Here is a 20,492-nt window from a genome sequence, read left to right on the forward strand (position 1 = left end):
AGTTCTCTCCTACGCCTTCACCACCTTATCTACTGTGTGGTGAGCAGAATGGCTACCATTGCATCATCCAGGTGGGGGCTACACAGTGGTGGTGTTTGAAGCGGCTCACCATTGCTTCCATAAGATGCTTTGGGTGTCATATAAATGCAACATTCACTGCGCAGAGGGTGGGTGGGGGCACACGTCAGGAAAGCACTGGGGGTGCGATCTGCACATTCCCCGCCCGCTGATTATCGATGGTCGTCGCGCGAGGAACCGTAGATCACTCCCTCTTACGCCATTTATACACATATTCATAAAGAGTCAGTACCAGTCCACTGTCGGTTACACTACTTTAATTTTCAGAATATTAAAATTTGTTTTTAATAAATGTTCTGTTTACTATCACTGTATTGGTAAAAACCAAAACAATGTAATGAATGATTAACTGAACTGATCATTCAGCAGAAAATTAGCCTGCAGAAACCTCATTTGCCAGCTTACACATTTAAGTTCACATATTTAGGTCAAAAATTAGGAACTGAGAGCCAAACAAATGATAGGATATTCTCACCCCTGAAGTAGCCCATTGAAAAAGACACTGTTACTCGCCCCTCCCGTATATCAATGAAGTTTTATTTTTTGTTTATTTTCCTATTAAGGAATGATATGATGCATGTACAATAATGCATAACATTCCCATTTCAGCATTTATAACAGGAGTCCCCTCACCCGACCCAAATGGACCTTGGCAGCAGGGCCGTTTCAGGGCGAGGGGACAACACACATGGCCACCCCTGTGCCCCCCCTAAATACACATGCTGCTTGGGTGTGAAATAAATGTAATATTACTGGTAAAAAGCATAAAATGTAACTGCAAAGCTTTTCATAAAGAGCTGATCGGTTTTCAAAAGATTGTCAGACAGGTACTGATTTATGCCATATATACTCACAACACACAGACACTGGCCACTATGCTGAGGGTCCCAGCTACTCTCACTACACATGGTGGCCCAAACAATGATAATTACAACAATTAACATTAATACTATACCTGACATTAACGTACAGCACAATAACAACATAATACATGATAAATACACAGAGCTATTTACATCATTCACACTATTTACACTGCTGGCACCGGTCCAGCACGCCACTGCGCTGCCCGACAGGAATCTCCAGTCCTACACTGCCCCCCTTTTGGGAGGGACCCAACCTGGTACCCCCCAAAGTCCTGGCAGTGCTCCAGACAGCACTGAGCCCTCTGTGGCCACTGGGCCCCAGGTTCCCCACCGTCCTCCTCAGTTCCATCTGCTGGGAAACTCATCCCAGGTCCTGCTGATAGTTTCACCAAATGGGCCAAGGGTTGGTATATAACCAGCTGGTCTCAATGTAACATGACAGTCCTGCTTCAGAGATTCACTTCAGGACCTCCTGGGGGTCCCTCCAGTGGCTGTCCAGCTTGGGCAACCACCCCTTTTTCCAGATGGGCCAGTACACCCAGAGTCCCCAGTTTGAAAGACCTGTCCCCAGCAGCGGATGTCATAGGCTCACCTCTGTCTGTCTCTGCCCATGTCCTGATGTGACCTGGCCAGCTCATGCACGGACCGCACATGGTCCTGGAGCTGGAGCAGATAATCCAGTCCTGGTGTCTCCGGCTGCTCCGGGCCAGGGGGTGAGGCAAACACCAGCTCTACCTGGGTCGACAGCCTACAGCTATACATGAGGGACGCAGGGGCACAGCCAGTGCTCTCCTGTACTGCTGCATGATAAGTCCACAGAACCAGGGGAAGGTGAGTGTCCCAATCATGCTGGTGCTCACCAACGAGGATTGTCTGCTGAGGAGCTGGGATGCGATTCAGCCTCTTCACCAGCCTGTCACTCTGCTGATGGGGGTGTGGGGAGGGGGGGCAGGGGTCTTCAGCAGCCAGCTCCCTAGCAGCCAGCTGACCTCACAGAACAGCAGCACCTTGAAGCTTCTCCCCTGGATGCTGTACAGCTGCTCTGAAGCCCCAAAGCTCCTAGAGCTGTTTTCTGCCATGGTGGTCAGGTCACACTCTGCTCTGGAACCATGTGACCCTCAGCCCACTTTGTGAAGTAGTCCATGACCACAAGTATGTAGTGATTCCCAGCCTCAGTGTGGGGAAAGGGGCCCAGGACATCGACCCCCACATGCTCCCCTAGGTACAGCTGGAGGGCAGACCGGCACTGCCAGCTAGGACCCCTCTGAGCCGCACATGCAGCACAGCAATGCAGGAACATCTGGGCGTCCTGCTGGCAGCCGGCCAGGTGAAGCGCTGCCACAGCTTCCTCAGCATCTTCTTTACGCCGTACTGCCCGGCCCCGACGGCTCCGTGCACTGACCACAGCATGAGAGAGCACAGGTGTAGCGCCCCCTTCAGGCCTTTTGCTGGGCCCCAGTTAACAATCACTTGACGGGGGCCCTGAGTTCACTATGGTGTCTGTCTGTAGACTATATGTTCCCTTCAAAACTAACCCAGGGCTAACATGCCCACCCTAAATACTTTAGTTACCTTATTCAACAACTACACAATATAAAATTATGCAGTTAAATTTAAGAACTTACTACATAAAGGCTAATATTAAGACAAAATATTAATAAAATATATACAATGTAAACAGTATTTATAATAGTTCGCACTCCATTATTGCCCACTGAAAAACCTAAAATTGTAGCCTGATCTGGCTGCTCTCAGGAGCCGTAGCAAGTGACTCGTCAGGCACTCGGTCCTTCACCGCCGTGAATCGAATAGCTCTCTCTCTACTCGCTGATGTACTCTGGAATTTAGTAGCTTCAGCAGTAAGCTTGCTGAGAGTGTGGAAGGAAGACATGCAGTCTTATCACTTCTCCCTCGTATCCCGTATCTCCTGGGTTGATCCCAGCCCTTTACGGGGATTCATAGGATTACTCCCATTGGCAGATATTAAATGAATAAGTTATTAAATTATATTTAACAAGCAATAAAAAGAATATAAAACACAAATGATGCAGAGCATGTGTCAGCTCAGTACAAAAGAAATTTACAAACGAGAGAAGGCCATTCGGCCCATTAAGCTCGTTTGGGGAGAACTTAACTAACAGCTCAGAGATGTTAAAATCTTATCTAACTCTGATTTAAAGGAACCAAAGGTTTTAGCTTGCACTACACTAACAGTATGACTATTCCATACTCTAACTACATGCTCTGTGAAGAAGTGCTTTCTCAAATCCATTTTAAAATGTTCTCCCACTAATTTCCACCTATGGATAATACTGAAGTAGCTATTTGGTTGAACAGCATCCAGACCTATTAGAATTTTATATACCTGGATCATGTCCCCCCTTAGTCTCCTTTCCTCGAGGCTGAACAGATTCAGCTCAGCTAACCTCTCATCATAAGACATTCCTCTAAGTCCAGGAATCATTCTCGTAGTCCTACGCTGCACCCTTTCTAAGGCAGCAATGTCCTTTTTAAGGTAAGGTGACCAAACCTGCACACAATATTCTAGGTGGGGTCTTACAGTGCCAAGGAATTGTAATTGTAATTGTAGCATCACCTCCCTTGACTTAAACTCCACACACCTAGAGATGTAACCTAACATCCTATTGGCCTTTTTAATTGTTTCCCCACACTGGTGAGATTGGGACATGGAAGCATCAACATACACACTGAAGTGTTTCGCATAATCAGCTACCTTTATTTCAGTGGAACCCATAAATTGTCTGTACTTTATATTTCTACTCCCTGCATGGATTACCTTACATTTATCTACGTTAAATTTCAGCTACTAGCTATCTGTCCATCCATTAATTAATTCAAAATCACGTTGTAACCTCTGTACTACTACTGTAGTTCAGTATCTGCTACATCCTCCCCAAAATTATACAAATCAGATTAATCATATATACTTTACCTAAATAAAAGAACCAGACACTGGGTTACACAGGCTATGGGGCACCAGCAGCTGCTCCCCTGCACCATCCAGCGATCAGCTGAGGCTTAACAGCAGGCCCTCGTGTTCCTCCACGGTGCCCCACTGGGTGTGGTAGGCCTTGTTCTCTGGACCGGAGGCTGATATCGCCTCCCAACCCAGTCATCTTCCTTCATCCAGCTGCTCCCTCACCCTGGTCAGCATGGGGCTGCTCTGCTGCTCTGTGATAATCTGCTGGCAAATGAAGTCTTGGTGGTGGCCTGGTGGTCCTGCACTGTGAGCTGCTGCAGGGGCAGTGAGACAGAGTGTCCACGTTTCCATATAGCTTCCCAGGGTGATGTTGAACCTCAAAGTCAAACTCTGCCATTACCTCCAACCAACAGACCAGCTGTCCTTCTGAGTGCCAGAAACTCAGGAGCCACCCAAGCGATTTGTGGTCCTTCTACAACCAGAACCACTGGCCACTGAAGTACAGACGGAAGTTCTTGCCGGCCTAGATAGAAGCTCCCTTCACGGTCCTGCCTGTGATTGCACAGCACCCAGCCCTTCGTTGCTAGTGTCCATGTCCAGAATGAAAAGGAGATGAGGGTCCAGGTACTCTAGCATGGGGACATCGGTGAGCGTCACACAGAGCTGGTTAAAAGCCGCGGCTCAGGCATCTGTCCATGCAAAACCACTTCCCTTTTCTGTAGACGGTGCATTGTGTTTGCCATGCTGGCGAAGTCCTTAACAAAGTGTTGGTAATATGACACTAACCCCAGGAAGCTGTGCAGCTCTGCTACAGTCTGTGCAGGGGGCCAGTCTCACACAGCGGCCGTCTTCTGCGGGTCGGTGTCCACGGCCTCCCTCTGATGATGTGGCCCTGGAAGAGCATCATGCACTGGAGGAGGGAGCACTTCTGGGGGTTCGGCCACAACCCTGCGCAGAGGGTCCCTGCAAACACTGTCTTTAAGTTCCACAATGTCTGGGCAAAATCAGTGGCGTTGAGCAGCAGATCATCAATGTTGATGACGCATTAGGTCCAGGTGAGCTGGGACATTATCCTCCATTAGCCTCTCGAAGGTGACCAGGCTGTTACAGGAGCTGAATGAAACTGACTGAACTGTCATAGCCTGTGACCGATGGTGAACACGGTCTTAGGGTGGTTTACTGGGGACAGTACGACCTGCCAGTAGCCACTCCAGAGGTCTAAGGAGCTGAACCATGTTGACCCAGTGATGCATGGAAGCACATAGGAGTCCTTCCTTGTCACCTCATTCAATGGTTGATAGTTGAAGCAAAATTAACATGACCCATCCTTGTTGGTGACAAGGTCTGGCTGTGCCGCTTATGGACTGTGGGAAGGCTTGATGACTCCTGTCTGCCATTTGACACTTGCAGTTTCACCAGAAGCAGTTGGTGCAGATGCAGATGGGTGAACAGGGCTGATTGCTGTACTGCCACAGTTGCTGCACAGCCTGCACTGTCTATGGAGACGGTCCTGCTGTGGTGCTGCCGTTCAGCACAGTCTGGACTGGAGTTGCAGTCGTGTGGCTGGTGGAGACTTTCCCTCAGGAGCTGTGGGCAGATCTTTTCCCCCGACCGGGTGGACGGCTCTCCTCCTCTCTACCCCCATCGCTATCCCTGGCCACTGCTCTCATACTGGAGGACCCCCACATCTGTACCCAAAGCAGATGGCTGCCCCCAGCAGATCGATGGTGGCCCCTAGCTATACTAGTAAGTCCAGCCTGATGACACAGGGGTCAGCAGTGCTGGCTAGTCAGACCTCTTGTACCACCGACTGTCCTGTCAGCGTGACTTTAAGCTGCCCCCCCCCATGGCCATGCGCACGATGGGTGCAGATCAGCTGTAGGGGTGGGGCTCTGCTTAATAGAGCTCGCAGTGCCTCCTCTTCCAGTGGCATCACCAGGTGTGTGTCCCCCCCCATCTTGGGGGACCAGTGATTGGGCCGTGCCACCAGCCGGACCTGTACGAGGGAGGGTTCCAGGGGCCATTACCCACTGTACCGGGGCAGCTTTAGGGGGGTCTTCACTGCGATCGGCCGTGTCCCACGTCATGCTGCTCCCTGCTGAGCTCTGTCACCTTTATCCTCATGTCTGACACCAGTGTGGTTCAGGTACCAGAGTCACAGATAAGCACAGGAAGGCTACAAAGATGGGGTTTCCTGATGTCTGCCAGTCATACTCACAACAGACACACAACACAATACATGATAAATATCCATCCATCCATCCATATTCCAAACTGCTTATCCTATTGGGTCGCGGGGGGTCCGGAGCCAATCCCGGAAGCAATGGGCACGAGGCAGGGAACAACCCAGGATGGGGGACCAGCCCATCGCAGGGCACACTCACACACCATTTACTCACACATGCACACCTATGGGCAATTTAGCGACTCCAATTAGCCCCAGCATGTTTTTGAACTGTGGGGGGAAACCGGAGTACCCGGAGGAAACCCCACGACGACATGGGGAGAACCTGCAAACTCCACACACATGTGACCCAGGCAGAGACTCGAACCCGGGTCCCAGAGGTGTGAGGCAACAGTGCTAACAACTGCACCACCATGCCGCCCCTTACATGATAAATATGCAGAGCTATTTACACTATTTACACTGATGGCACCAGCCCAACATGCGACCTTGCTGTCCGATGGGCCCCCAATGAAACAACTTGTTTTGATTAAATGTTGTACTTACTATCACTGTATTTGCAAAAATAAAAGTTTAATGAATGATTAACTGATTATAGTATAGAATTAGACTGCAATATCCTGTTTTGCTTTCCTGTTTATTTCGATTTCCATGTATATGCCAATAACAGTAACCGACAGCCCAACTGAGCCTGAGTTTATTTATATATTTATGCTTTTATGAATTTAACATTCACTTAAAACTAAACCAAAGAATGTTACTTCTCATATTAAACCCCCTGAAGTAGCACATTAACTCTTATTTCTCACAGGTGTCATTTAAGGTGTTGTTCAATACAAAAATTTGGTTCCTTTTATATATTAAAATATTTTCTCCTGTGTTTGTATTAATGTACTTCCTTTAAGTCTGAATGACATGTTACATACTGTGCATCTCATTGGCTACAGTCTGCAGTACAGAAATCTTACCCTCAGTGACTGACAGCTGGATCCATGTTCCCACAGCTGGACCTCCGCTGATCCACACACCGCACCAGTAGGAACCAGAGTCCCCAGCCGTCAGATTGTTCATGGTCAGAGTGAAGACTCTCTGGTCAGGATCATCTCTGATTGACACTTTACCGCTTTTCTTTGGAGAGTCACTGCGTAGTATGGGAGTACATGAGTTCCAGTCACTCCGTTTCCACCAGCATTTCACATGTGTTTTATATCTGTCATCATAGAAACATGGGATGGTGACAGATCCTCCTCTCTGTACAGACACTGATCCCACTGAGGACACACTGTCAGCACCTGTGGGGAAAACAACCAACTGAATTCACATTTTCAGCATCACAGTATCTCTGGTTAATATTATATATTATCAGTTTGTGTAACACTTGTACCAGGAGTCATGGCACAGAGAGATGGGTTTAAGAGGACAGTGAGGAGGTGAAACAGCAAGACTGTCATTTTGCATAAGAACAAGGGAAAGACACAGGAAAACAAAACAGGTGTTTTCTAGGGGAGGGTCACTCAGCTATCATCCCCATCAGGGGCACATAGCCAAGGTCCACATCATTTACTGACCAGGGATGGGGGGGCGACTGGACTGAATTGTGTTTCAGTCCAGAATTTGCCATTTGGGCAGCCCTGTTTTAGGGCCAGAGAGGAAACCAGGTCCTTTCTTCCACATCTTCCACAGGGTCAGTACAGTACAGGGAGCATGGAGCTGATCTGAGTCAGAACAGGGCACAAGGCAGGGGAACACCCAGGACAGGATGCCTGTCTGTCATAAAGACAGGGGAACACCCAGGACAGGATGCCAGTCTGTCACAAAGGCAGGGGAACACCCAGGACAGGATGGCAGTCTGTCACAAAGGCAGGGGAACACCCAGGATAGGATGCCAGTCTGTCACAAAGGAAGGGGAACACCCAGGACAGGATGCCAGTCTGTCACAAAGGCAGGGGAACACCCAGGACAGGATGCCAGTCTGTCACAAAGGCAGGGGAACACCCAGGATAGGATGCCAGTCTGTCACAAAGGCAGGGGAACACCCAGGATAGGATGCCAGTCTGTCACAAAGGAAGGGGAACACCCAGTACAGGATGCCAGTCTGTCACAAAGGCAGGGGAACACCCAGGACAGGATGCCAGTCTGTCACAAAGGCAGGGGAACACCCAGGATAGGATGCCAGTCTGTCACAAAGGAAGGGGAACACCCAGGACAGGATGCCAGTCTGTCACAAAGGCAGGGGAACACCCAGGACAGGATGGCAGTCTGTCACAAAGGCAGGGGAACACCCAGGACAGGATGCCAGTCTGTCACAAAGGCAGGGGAACACCCAGGACAGGATGGCAGTCTGTCACAAAGGCAGGGGAACACCCAGGATAGGATGCCAGTCTGTCACAAAGGAAGGGGAACACCCAGGACAGGATGCCAGTCTGTCACAAAGAAAGGGCAACACCCAGGACAGGATGGCAGTCTGTCACAAAGGCAGGGGAACACCCAGGATAGGATGCCAGTCTGTCACAAAGGAAGGGGAACACCCAGGATAGGATGCCAGTCTGTCACAAAGGCAGGGGAACACCCAGGATAGGATGCCAGTCTGTCACAAAGGCAGGGGAACACCCAGGACAGGATGGCAGTCTGTCACAAAGGCAGGGGAACACCCAGGACAGGATGCCAGTCTGTCACAAAGGCATGGGAACACCCAGGACAGGATGCCAGTCTGTCACAAAGGCAGGGGAACACCCAGGATAGGATGCCAGTCTGTCACAAAGGAAGGGGAACACCCAGGACAGGATGCCAGTCTGTCACAAAGGCAGGGGAACACCCAGGATAGGATGCCAGTCTGTCACAAAGGAAGGGGAACACCCAGGACAGGATGCCAGTCTGTCACAAAGGCAGGGGAACACCCAGGACAGGATGGCAGTCTGTCACAAAGGCAGGGGAACACCCAGGATAGGATGCCAGTCTGTCACAAAGGAAGGCGAACACCCAGGACAGGATGCCAGTCTGTCACAAAGGCAGGGGAACACCCAGGACAGGATGGCAGTCTGTCACAAAGGCAGGGGAACACCCAGGATAGGATGCCAGTCTGTCACAAAGGTAGGGGAACACCCAGGACAGGATGGCAGTCTGTCACAAAGGCAGGGGAACACCCAGGACAGGATGGCAGTCTGTCACAAAGGCAGGGGAACACCCAGGACAAGATGCCAGTCTGTTACAGGGCAAACACTCACACACAGTCACTATGGGCACTTTTACAGGCATCAATTCACCTGGACTATGTATTCTTGAATATAAAACCAGAGAGCTCATAGGAAACCAGTGCAGATACAGGGAGAACATGCAAACTCCCCACAGAGATCTGGGCCAGATACTGGAACCACAAGCCTGGAGGTGTGAAGCCCCCATGCTGCCCCCAGTCTCTACCAGCTAGAGCTTAATTACTTCTCCAAACCTGCTGCAGAATAAAATACAACCAGGTCTAATCTGAAGGCCAATTTTTACTTTCCTTTTCTGCAGGTGACGTAAGATCTGGTGAGGTGATGTAAATTTCATCATCAGGTGCGTGTAGCCCAGATTTATTTTTTTCTGCCGGAGATTGACTAGATGTTTCCAGTACGTGGCAGCCCTGACTTTTACAGAGCAGAGGTCAACCAAGAAATAGCAGAAGAAGAATAATTGTTGCAGGAGATGTGCAGGTATCCGCTTATCTATTTTTTACATTTTTACTGTCCAGATCATTTTTACTGTCCAGACATTATACCACGGTATGCGGTATTTTCAAAAACAATACTACTCTGCCTAAGCCCCTACTAACAACTTTAAAACTGTTTGTAAAATTCAATTCAAAAGCAGCCTCACTAAAATAAAAATACATGAATACATAGTTATGTAGACAAGCATGTGACATTAAGTTTAGTTAAAGTGCAACTTTACAAGCTACACTGACCATCACCTGCACTGTTACTGTTCACCAGTCTGATGGCTTCTGGAACAAACCCAAACTTCCTCCTATTTGTTTTACATACATGGCGTCTCAATCACATTCCTAATGGCAACGTATGAAAGTCACCATATAGGACATGGGTGGGGTCATTGATAACCTTACATGCCTTTTAAGGACTTGTTCAGAATTAAACTGCACTAGAGATCTTTGTGTTTGTCCAATAAAGGTTAACAACGCCATGTAGTTGATTGTTATCTATTTGACAGATTTAAACCAGCAAATAAATAAAAACATTAAAATACTTTCAATAAAAGAAGAATAAAACATTGTTTGTAGTCTTTGATCTACTCCTAATGGATTTAATTTACGTAGGAAATACAGTCACTGCTGGACTTTTCCACAGTGATCTCTGTATTGTCACTAAATCTCAGTCTGTCATCAAACACAGTACCCAAGTATTTGTAGGTCTGGGCAACTCTAACATTAGTGCCATGAATTGCTGTTGCGGGATGTGAATGTGGTTTAGTGAGAGGATCATATCTTTTTATTTGGACACATTTCAATCCAGAAAGGATTTATCACACCAGTCTACAGATTCTTGTATTATGGGTTCATGCGAATGATCTGACCAACTGTGAAGAGGCATGATGACACTGTTATCAGCAGTATGCAGAGTACAAAGTAAAGGAGAAAGTACACAACTCTGCAGTGAGCCAGTGGAGGCAGAGATGGATTCAGATATTCAGCCATATATAACTACTGTCTGAGTTCTGTTAGAGAGGAAACTGATAATCCATCTCATGAGCTGACGATCCAAATGAAAACAAGATATAAGCTGTCTGACAAGTATGTGAGGTTGTACTGTTGTGCTGCCCTCATTACACGTCCTGTACATGACTAGACAGCCAGCTAACTCTTTCCCACATCAAGACTCTGAAGACAGCGTGTTCCTTTGTACACAGGTTTACTGAGCAGGGAAAGTGTAAAACTGAAAGTACAAAACGCTACCATTTACTTACAGGCGAGTTTGCGTTTCATGTACATACCTAAACAGTGCAATATACAAATATAAGTTTATCACTCTGTTCTTTACTGCAAATATATGTTTAACCAAAAATATAGTGCTATAGTATCAAACATCAAAACAAGGATCGGTGCAGATAAAATAACACAATACATACCCACGATGCTACTGAAGGCGCAAGATGTTTGCAGACGCTGTAGTAAGAGCAGATTTAACAGTGTTTGTGTGCAGCTCATTCCACTACTAGCTCTAATGCGCAAGTGTGGTTATGTGGTGAATATGCAAGCAAGTAGTAGTGATGGGAATTCCGGCTCTTTCGGCTCCCAAGTGGCTCTTCAGAATTTTTTTGGTGCTTAAATGAATTTATTACCAGAAATAATGTAAAATTGTTAGTGAAATGAATTACTATGGTTGGAAATCACGTGCAATCATTTTAGCCAGTTCCTCATCAATTGTTTTCTGTTTTACTGGAGTCGTAGCTTTTTGCACAAACTGTCTCATAGAGCTCTAGGTTCTTAACTCCCTCACTTTTCTCTTGTGCATGAGCATAAAGCACCTAAATCATTAGCATGATATAGAAAATATTCTCAGACACACTTATTCTGAACAGCAGAAATGTCGTCATACAGCATGTGAGGGTGAGACTCTGTATAAACACTGTGTGCTGTATACAGAGGGTCTGACCTCAGGCCTTTGGTTCAGTCTTTACTATGTTTTATACAGTTTAAGTACCACTTCAGTAGGTCCTTTTAATATCTGTGGATCAGTAGGAAACAAGAGGTGTAATAGGAAGGTGTCTCTGTAAGACATGGGTGGGGGGTGTCCTGGGGGGGCAAAGTCAGGTGATGAGCACATTGATTCTCTTCACCTGGGTCTTATCAGCCGTCCTATCAGACTGAGAGCTGTTTGTGTTTCTCTCAGCTTCCAACAGACACACGCAGACACAGACGCCCAAGTTCACAGCCTGTTATTTCCATCCATCCATCCATCCATTTTCCAAACCGCTTATCCTATTGGGTCGCGGGGGGTCCGGAGCCTATCCCGGAAACAATGGGCACGAGGCTGGGAACAACCCAGGATGGGGGGCCAGCCCATCGCAGGGCACACTCACACACCATTCACTCTCACATGCATTCCTACGGGCAATTTAGCAAGTCCAATCAGCCTCAGCATGTTTTTGGACTGTGGGGGGAAACCGGAGTACCCGGAGGAAACCCCACGACGACATGGGGAGAACATGCAAACTCCACACACATGTGACCCAGGCGGAGATTCGAACCCGGGTCCCAGAGGTGTGAGGCGACAGTGCTAACCACTGCACCACCATGCCACCCCTGCCTGTTATTTCATTACAGAAATTCTTACAGATAAAACACAGATAAAATACACTTATTTGGGTCTTACTGACCTCAGGTCTGTGGAGTCTGACACTCCCTTCCGGATTCTCCATATTTTCACTGTTTCTCTGTCTCTGTCTGTGACCAGGACTCCTGGAGTCCAATAAAAACCCACTTTCTCCCCTCCGCTTGGTTTATACAGGTTCTGCACTCTTCTGTTCGGTTTACATGGGGTGTCGCTCCTTCTCACCAACTGACCACAAACTTTATTGTCATGCTGCCTTTGCACAGCCCACCTGACCAACATCCTCACTTACAGCAATGGCTGGCTGTGGCATGTGTGGCTGGGGCTCTACATCAGCAGGAAACTGTCGGCAAGACAATAAACTTCCTTTGCAAGAAAGACAAAGTATAGCAGCACTGAGATAGAGTGACTGATAATTAAGTGAGCTGTCCTCACCTTCTGCTTCTATACTCAGCAAAAAAAGAAATGTCCCTTTTTCAGGACTGTGTATTTCAACAATAATGTTGTAAAAATCCAAATAACTTTACAGATCGTCATTGTAAATGGTTTAAACAATGTTTTCCATGCATGTTCAATTAACCATAATCAATTAATTAACATGCACCTGTGGAATAGTCGTTAAGACCTTAACAGCTTACAGAAAGTAGGTATTTAAGGTCACAGGTCTAAAAACGTAGGACACTAAAGAGACTTGTCTACCGACTGTGAAAAACACCCAAAGAAAGATGCCCAGGGTCCCTGCTCATCTGCGTGAACGTGCATTAGGCATGCTGCAGGGAGGCATGAGGACTGCTGATGCGGCTAGGGCAATAAGGGCCATGTCCGCACTGTGAGATGCATAAGACAGCGCTACAGGGAGACAGGAAGGACAGCTGCTCATCCTCGCAGTGGAAGACCACGTGTAACAACACCTGCACAGGATCGGTACATCCGAATATCACACCTGCGTGACAGGTACAGGATGGCCACAACAACTGCCCGAGTCACACCAGGAACACACAATCCCTCCATCAGTGCTCACATCACCATCGGACTGAGCTTGTTGTCATTGCAGGCAATCTCAATGCCTTGCGGTACAGGGAAGACATCCTCCTCCCTCATGTGGTACCCTTTATGCATGCTCATCCGGACATGATCCTCCAGCAGGACAATGCCACCAGCCATACTGCTCGTTCTGTGCGTGAGTTTCTGCATGACAGCAATGTCAGTGTTCTGCCATGGCCAGTGAAGAGCCCGGATCTCAATCCCGTTCAGCACGTCTGGGACCTGTTGGATCGCAGGGTGAGGGCTAGGGCCGTTCCCCCCAGAAATGTCCAGGAACTTGCAGGTGCCTTGGTGGAAGAGTGGGGTAACATCTCACAGCAAGAACTGACAAATCTGGTCCAGTCCATGAGGAGGAGATGCACTGCAGTACTTCAAGCAGCTGGTGGCCACACCAGATACTGACTGGTACCTTTGATTTTGAGCCTCCCTTCATTCAGGGACACATTGTGAAACATTTTTAGTTTATGTCTTATGGTGTTGACTCTTAGTGTTCATACAAATACATTTATTTACACATTAAGTTTACTGAAAGTAAAAACAGTTGAAAGTCAGAGGACGTTTCTTTTTTTGCTGAGTATACTTCCTGGGGGGAACTTCTCCCTCTGTTGTGACCATACCCCTCTCCCCCCGCGCCCCCAACACCCAGATCACCTAGTGCTGTCTAACTGGACCAGCCGTAATCTTCTAGGCGGCCTGTTGGCTGGGGGGCAGGGCCTGGTCTGGACTGACTTCCTGATGAACAGCTCATTCAATAAACAATTATCTGTTCAGTTTATTCATGATTACGGAATATAAAGAAGATTTGATTTTACAGTCTGGGTCGGTCATTCATTCATTCATTCATTCATCCATCCTTTGGAGAAAAATATCTGCAGGGGAACAAGGACACGTATTTCACTATTATACATTGTTTCACCACAAGAGGGCAGACATTTTCATTTTCTACATTTACATAGAGTGTCATATACTCTGCCTTTCTCCTCCTTGTCAAAGTCCTTTCTAAAACTGAAATAAAAATTCTGAAAATATTTAATAGACTGGTTGGATACAGAATAATAAATTACGGTTATGACAAAAGTGTTCATATGCCATGTCACCCAGAGTCAAACTGAGATTAATTATTTCATTAATATATCATAATAAATTTATGATGGACTTGGATTAACTAATACAGAGTACAACTGTAACACTGGCCTTTGCTATAATTATTAACCATCTATAATCACCCATTCTGCAAAGCTTTAGTAACAATCCCTACATGGCAGAAAAAATGTCTGAAATAGTCTTTAACGTCTGACAATAAAACCTAAATTTTTACTAAATTAACAAGTTTTAAAATATGGATTTAAATGAATATACACAAAACACATGGCTGTATCACTGGTGTCTGTCTGTGGGAAAAGTCTGAGTATTTGTCATTTTACAAAGATTCATCATAAACTAGACTTAGCCAAATCCAGAGGATTTAGTTCAGCTCCCAGGTGTAACATGTTTATCAGACACTCATGTATTTGATAAAGAGCAGGACCTGTATTATGGGATGTCTCCCTTAGGGGTAATGCTGATATGAAAGTAAACCTTTTATTCCAGTCATACAGACACATAAAACAATCAGGGCACAGGGATGGAGTACATCCTGGATGGGACACCAGTCAGTCACAGGGCACACAGACTCACATTCTTTTTTAGAGACACCAATTAGCCTGACTGCATGTCTTTGAACAACACAAGGAAACACACACAACTTATAGAGAACATGCAAACTCCATAAAGACAGCATTAGTGAGATTCAAACATGGAGGTGTGAAGCAACAGCACCATCTACTGGGCCACTGGGCCACCCGCATAGACACTATTGTCTCAGCAAATTGCCCTATTCAACAACAGTTGAAAAATGTTAACAATTCCCATCCCTACATATCCCTGTATCCTTACCTCATATTCAAGCCACTCGGACAGGTGACAGAGGGCCGGTATGGGAGTGACAATAGGGTTAACCCACAGGCATGTTTTCAGAAACAAACGGATTATGTATACATCTGTTTCATCCATTTTGGAAGATGAGATGCAGGGTGGCAGTGATAACTCCTCTGAGGCAGCAATCGCGTCACGCCCAGAAAAACGAAACCCGTTCATGGTAGCTTTCCAGGCAGCGAAATGTGATGAGCAGAGGGTGAAGCTGCCACCGGCTGTGACAACGTCCGTGGTGCAAGGTTTGCATCCTTTCACCACAGTAGAGCAAAAAGCTTTTTGGTTGGTACTAGTAGTGAAATGCTTTCATTAGTAAGTTTAAGTAAGTTTAACATGTTCGAGTGTTAAGAAGATGGCCTGGTTTTGTGGTAATGTGCCCGTGTGCTTGTTACTACAGTGTAATACGAAATATAGGTACCACTTTACAATAAGGCTCCCCTTTGCCAGTTAGAAATGGTACTGACTCATTAAGAAATAGAAAACTGTAGTATAACTTGTTTATAATTGTCTATTAATGATTTATGAAGTGTTACAACTTAATTTATAACCCGCTTATAAACCATTCATAACCCCTTTATAAGGGTAGCCTTATTGTAAAGTGGTACCGAAATATTTTTATTTTAACTTACTCATAGCTGACTCTTAGAGTAACAGCCAGTACCCATACAGTGACACAATGCGAGCCCTCATCGAACTGTATGGACAACCACAGCCTTACAGCATATTGTTATGCTGGTAGATGGGCCTAACATTAGATCCAGAGATCTTAGAGGGTTCAGCAAGTTGTCATTGACTGTACGGACACTCATAGGAATGTCAAATCAGCCTGGTCAAGAGGGTCTGACAGAGTTGAGTTGTGGGTCTCATGTCTCCACATTACTGGTTAAGCTGCCATATGATCTGAGAGCTAACTTTAGGAGATACATTAAGGCACCATAGGTAAAATTACTCGTGACTGTGGAGACACAGAATACCCTAGACATGCATGATATCCTGGATGATAGCTGGTGTTAAGGAAGCGAGGCATAGTGCAGGCAGAAAAAGAGGGTGACAATCCACTGGCAGCTCTGAGACATGGGCGGGGGGGTTATTACAGAAACTAAAGCACTGGTAAAACTACAAAGGAAAGGACCACAAGGGGTCAAAAAGCAAAATAGGGAAAACAATGACTAACTACAAGGAATGACAAGGAAATAAGATCTAGGAACAAAGCAACACAGGAACAAGGAGCAGGAACAAGGTAGGGAACTCATACTGCACCACACGGTACCATCTAACATTCCAACACAATAACCTACTCAGAGAAAAGAACACAAGCAGGCACTAAAATACACAGATAACGAGTACTAACAAAAGGCAGTTGTGAATACACAAAACAATCAATCAATTAGAACAGACACTTTAAATAGGACACAGGTGGAATTCACTAACAAAATCACGGAATAAAGATACTGACAGAGAAAAATGGAAACAAGGCTCATCACTCAGTACAGACAGGAGACTGAGGCAGTTAAGAGACTCGAGGATTGTACAGTTAAAGTTTCAGTCAAAGGCGTTGACCGATATGAGACTCGACTTCGGTGGAAAACAAGTTTTCCTCCTTTAGCAGTCAATATGGAAGCTATTCCTGCTCACCTTAGAGGAGCTGAGAAGCATCTAGCTAGAGGCTCTGATACAGCTACAGATTATTGTAGGAAAATCACTGAATTAGTTGAAGCTGGCTATGTGTGTAAGGTTCCACCAGCCACCGCTGAGGGCAGTCCTGGGTGGAACATCCCACGCCAGTTAGTTTAGCATAACGGCAAGAACAGACTTGTCTTTTATTGCTCTTTCACCTACAGGGGAATGAGCCTAAATGAATATCTTTGGCCGTCACTTGATGCTTTGCTGTTTTGATTCCTCCTCCATTTCCAGGAGTGCAAAGTAGCCATTAGTGGTGATGAAAAGAGCATGTTTCTCCAGCTGTGAATGCTTAAGGAGGACCAGCCCCATCTCAGCTTCCTGTGACACAATCTGAACAGGGAAAACCTACCTGATGGCCAAAGAAGCAGCCTTTTAATCCTCCGCTTCCCAGCATCTTTCTGACCAACGCATGGTCGATCGTCAACAAAATCGACGAACTGAACCTCCTACTATCCGGACATCCACTCGTCCGCGATTGCTGTGGCTTGGTCGTCACGGAGACGTGGCTACGAGAGGAAATTCCCGACACCTCGATGCAGCTAGCAGACCGCACAATGCACCGCAGCGACATGAAGGCTGCAGCCGGAAAAAGCAGAGGTGGAGGTTTGTGCATTTACACACATAACAACTGGTGCACAAACACTAAGATCATCACCACAGTCTGCTCCCCGGACATAGAGGCAATGTCTGTTGTGTGCAGACCATTTTACTTGCCTAGGGAACTGCCTGTAGTGTTAATAACCGCTGTTTATATACCTCCGGATGCTATTGTTAGCTCCGCCCTTGCCTATCTGCATGATTCAATTTCTGAACAGCAGTGGACATATCCAGAGGGAGTACACATCATCGTAGGGGATTTAAAAAAAGCATGCTTAAGCACTGTGCTGCCTAAATTTGTTCAACATGAAATGCCCCACGAGAGGGAATAACACCTTAGACCATGTATACACAAATATCAAGCGAGCCTACAGATCTGTTCCCCTCCCCCAGCTGGGTATGTCTGATCACCTCTCCCTGCTTGCTGTCCCGGGATACATACCATTGAAGAAAAAGACAAAGCCCATCACCAAGACTATTAACACCTTGTCTGATGTAGCTTTGGCTCAGCTGCAGGACTGTTTCGCCCTTACAGAGTGGAGTGTTTTTGAACATGATGACCTAGAGACTTATACCTCTGCAGTGCTGGGTTACATCACGCATTGCATGGACACTGTCACCATGGAAACACGGGTCCGGGTCTACCCCAACCGTAAACCCTGGATGACGGGTAAGGTAAGGCACTGTTAAAAGCACGTAATTCTGCTTATAAATCTGGGGACCAGGATATGTACAGGAGAGCAAGAGCAGACCTTAAAAAAGGCATCAGAGAAGCAAAATGGGCCTATTCAAGTACACTATCGAATGACCTCTCAGACAATAACCCCAGAAAGGTATGGGAGGGGCTGAAACAAATTACTAATTACAAAGGCAGCGGGAAATTATGGGAAACATGGACATTTCATTAGCAGAGGAATTAAACCACTTCTTTGCTCGCTTTGGGAGAACTGTACAGTAGATACTCCTTCCATGCAAACTGCCCTGCCCATAGCCTCCTCTGAGCTCAGCCCACACACACTCACCCTTCAAGAATATCAGGTCCGTAATATATTCAGAGCAGTAAATCAGAGGAAAGCTGTTGGCCCTGACGGAATACCTGGGAGAGTGCTCAAAGTCTGCGCTGACCAGTTGTCTCCTGTGTTCACCACACTTTTTATCATATCCCTGTCACAAGCCAGTGTCCCTCACTGCCTGAAATCTGCAATAATAGTCCCAGTCCCCAAGTCCTCCACTGTAAGTAGCCTCAATGACTACAGACCCATTGCACTGACACCTGTGGTTGCAAAGTGTTTTGAGAAGCTGGTCCTAAAGCACATAAAGGACTGCCTCCCACCTGGCTTTGACCCCCATCAGTTTGCCTATAAGGCAGACAGGTCCACCGAGATTTCCATTGGCCTCCACTCTGCTCTGCAACATCTAGAGAATCCTAGGACTTCAGTAAGGATGCTCTTCATCGATTTTAATTCAGCTCTTAATGCCATCATCCCGGACATCCTTATAGCCAAGCTGGTTAACATGGACCCCCCCGCCCCGCTACATGTGCATGGAACAAGAACTTTCTTACTGACTGGCAACAATATGTCAAAGTTGGTGACCGGAGATCATCCACCCTTTCACTCAGCACTGGCTCACCACAAGGATGTGTACTGAGCCGTCTGTTGTTCACCATCTACACCAGCGACTGCATCCTCATGCACTCTTACAGCACCATTATCAAATTCGCAGATGACACCACCCTGGTTGGGCTCATCACTAACGATGTTGACACCGCCTATAGAGATGAGGTCCAGCGTCTGACAGAATGGTGTGACTACAACAACCTAACCCTCAACACTAGGTAAACCAAGGAAGTGGTCATGGACGTCCGTAAGGCAAAAGCTGATCCCCCTCCCCTCTACATAAAGGTGACTGCGTGGAGAAGGTGTCCTCCTTGAAGTTCCATGGGACTTACATCTCCAAGGACCTGTCATGGACCACAAACACAACCGCCTTGGTGAAGAAAGCCCAGCAGCGCCTCCATTTCCTGAGGGTCCTGAGATGGAATAGGCTGCAGACCGATCTGCTGGTGTCCTTCTACTGAGCCACAATCGAGAGTGTGCTGATGCACGCCATCCCCGTGTGGTACGCTGGTTGTACAGGTACCGACAAGAAGAGACTCCAGAGAGTCAATAGTACAGCAGAGAAGGTGATTGGCTGCCCACTCCCCTCCTTAGATTCCATTGCCAGCTCTAGATGTCTCTCTAGAGCCAGGGCGATTATAAAAGACCATTGACATCCAAACCATCACCTATTCATCAAACTGTCTTAAATGCGTCAGAACTATAAATGCATCAGACCCATGACATTGTTCCTCCCCATTATTGCTATGGAAACATACGGTGATCGTAAGTGTATGTGGGTAGGTGAGTGGGAGGGAGTATGTGTAGATCTGCTCCATATAATCATTTTAACAGCTGCTATTTTAACTGTTGTGTTATTTATTTATTTATCTATTTATTTATTAATCTTGTAAAGTCTCTGTCACTTGCATCTTTGTGGTCTGTCAGTTAATTTTGTTGTCCAGGCAACTGAACAATGACAATAAAAGTCTTGAATCTTGAACTCCTCAGTAAGTTGCAACGCCTTCTACCTGTGGGAGGATTTAACTAACGCAAATGGGCTTGTAACTACCCAGAGGTCACCCAAAATCTCAGTCTAGAGCCCAAAGCAGAGAGTACTAAGGTCTGGCTCATGCAGCCAAGCTCTGACCCACAGCAGCACATCCTCAGGTTACGCTGGCAGTGCTAATCAGACACCTTGGGATA

The 20,492-nt window shown here is 46.7% G+C and overlaps 1 protein-coding gene across 1 annotated transcript in view; it reads right to left on the minus strand.

The window, feature by feature from the left end:
- The window catches only part of LOC125739860 (uncharacterized), a 409,273-nt gene that overhangs the window by 312,154 nt on the left and 76,627 nt on the right, over positions 1-20,492 (minus strand). The gene's annotated exons all lie outside the window — the stretch shown is intronic.

The sequence above is a fragment of the Brienomyrus brachyistius genome, chromosome 4 (genome assembly GCF_023856365.1).
Source record: "Brienomyrus brachyistius isolate T26 chromosome 4, BBRACH_0.4, whole genome shotgun sequence".
Taxonomy (NCBI): Eukaryota; Metazoa; Chordata; class Actinopteri; order Osteoglossiformes; family Mormyridae; genus Brienomyrus; species Brienomyrus brachyistius.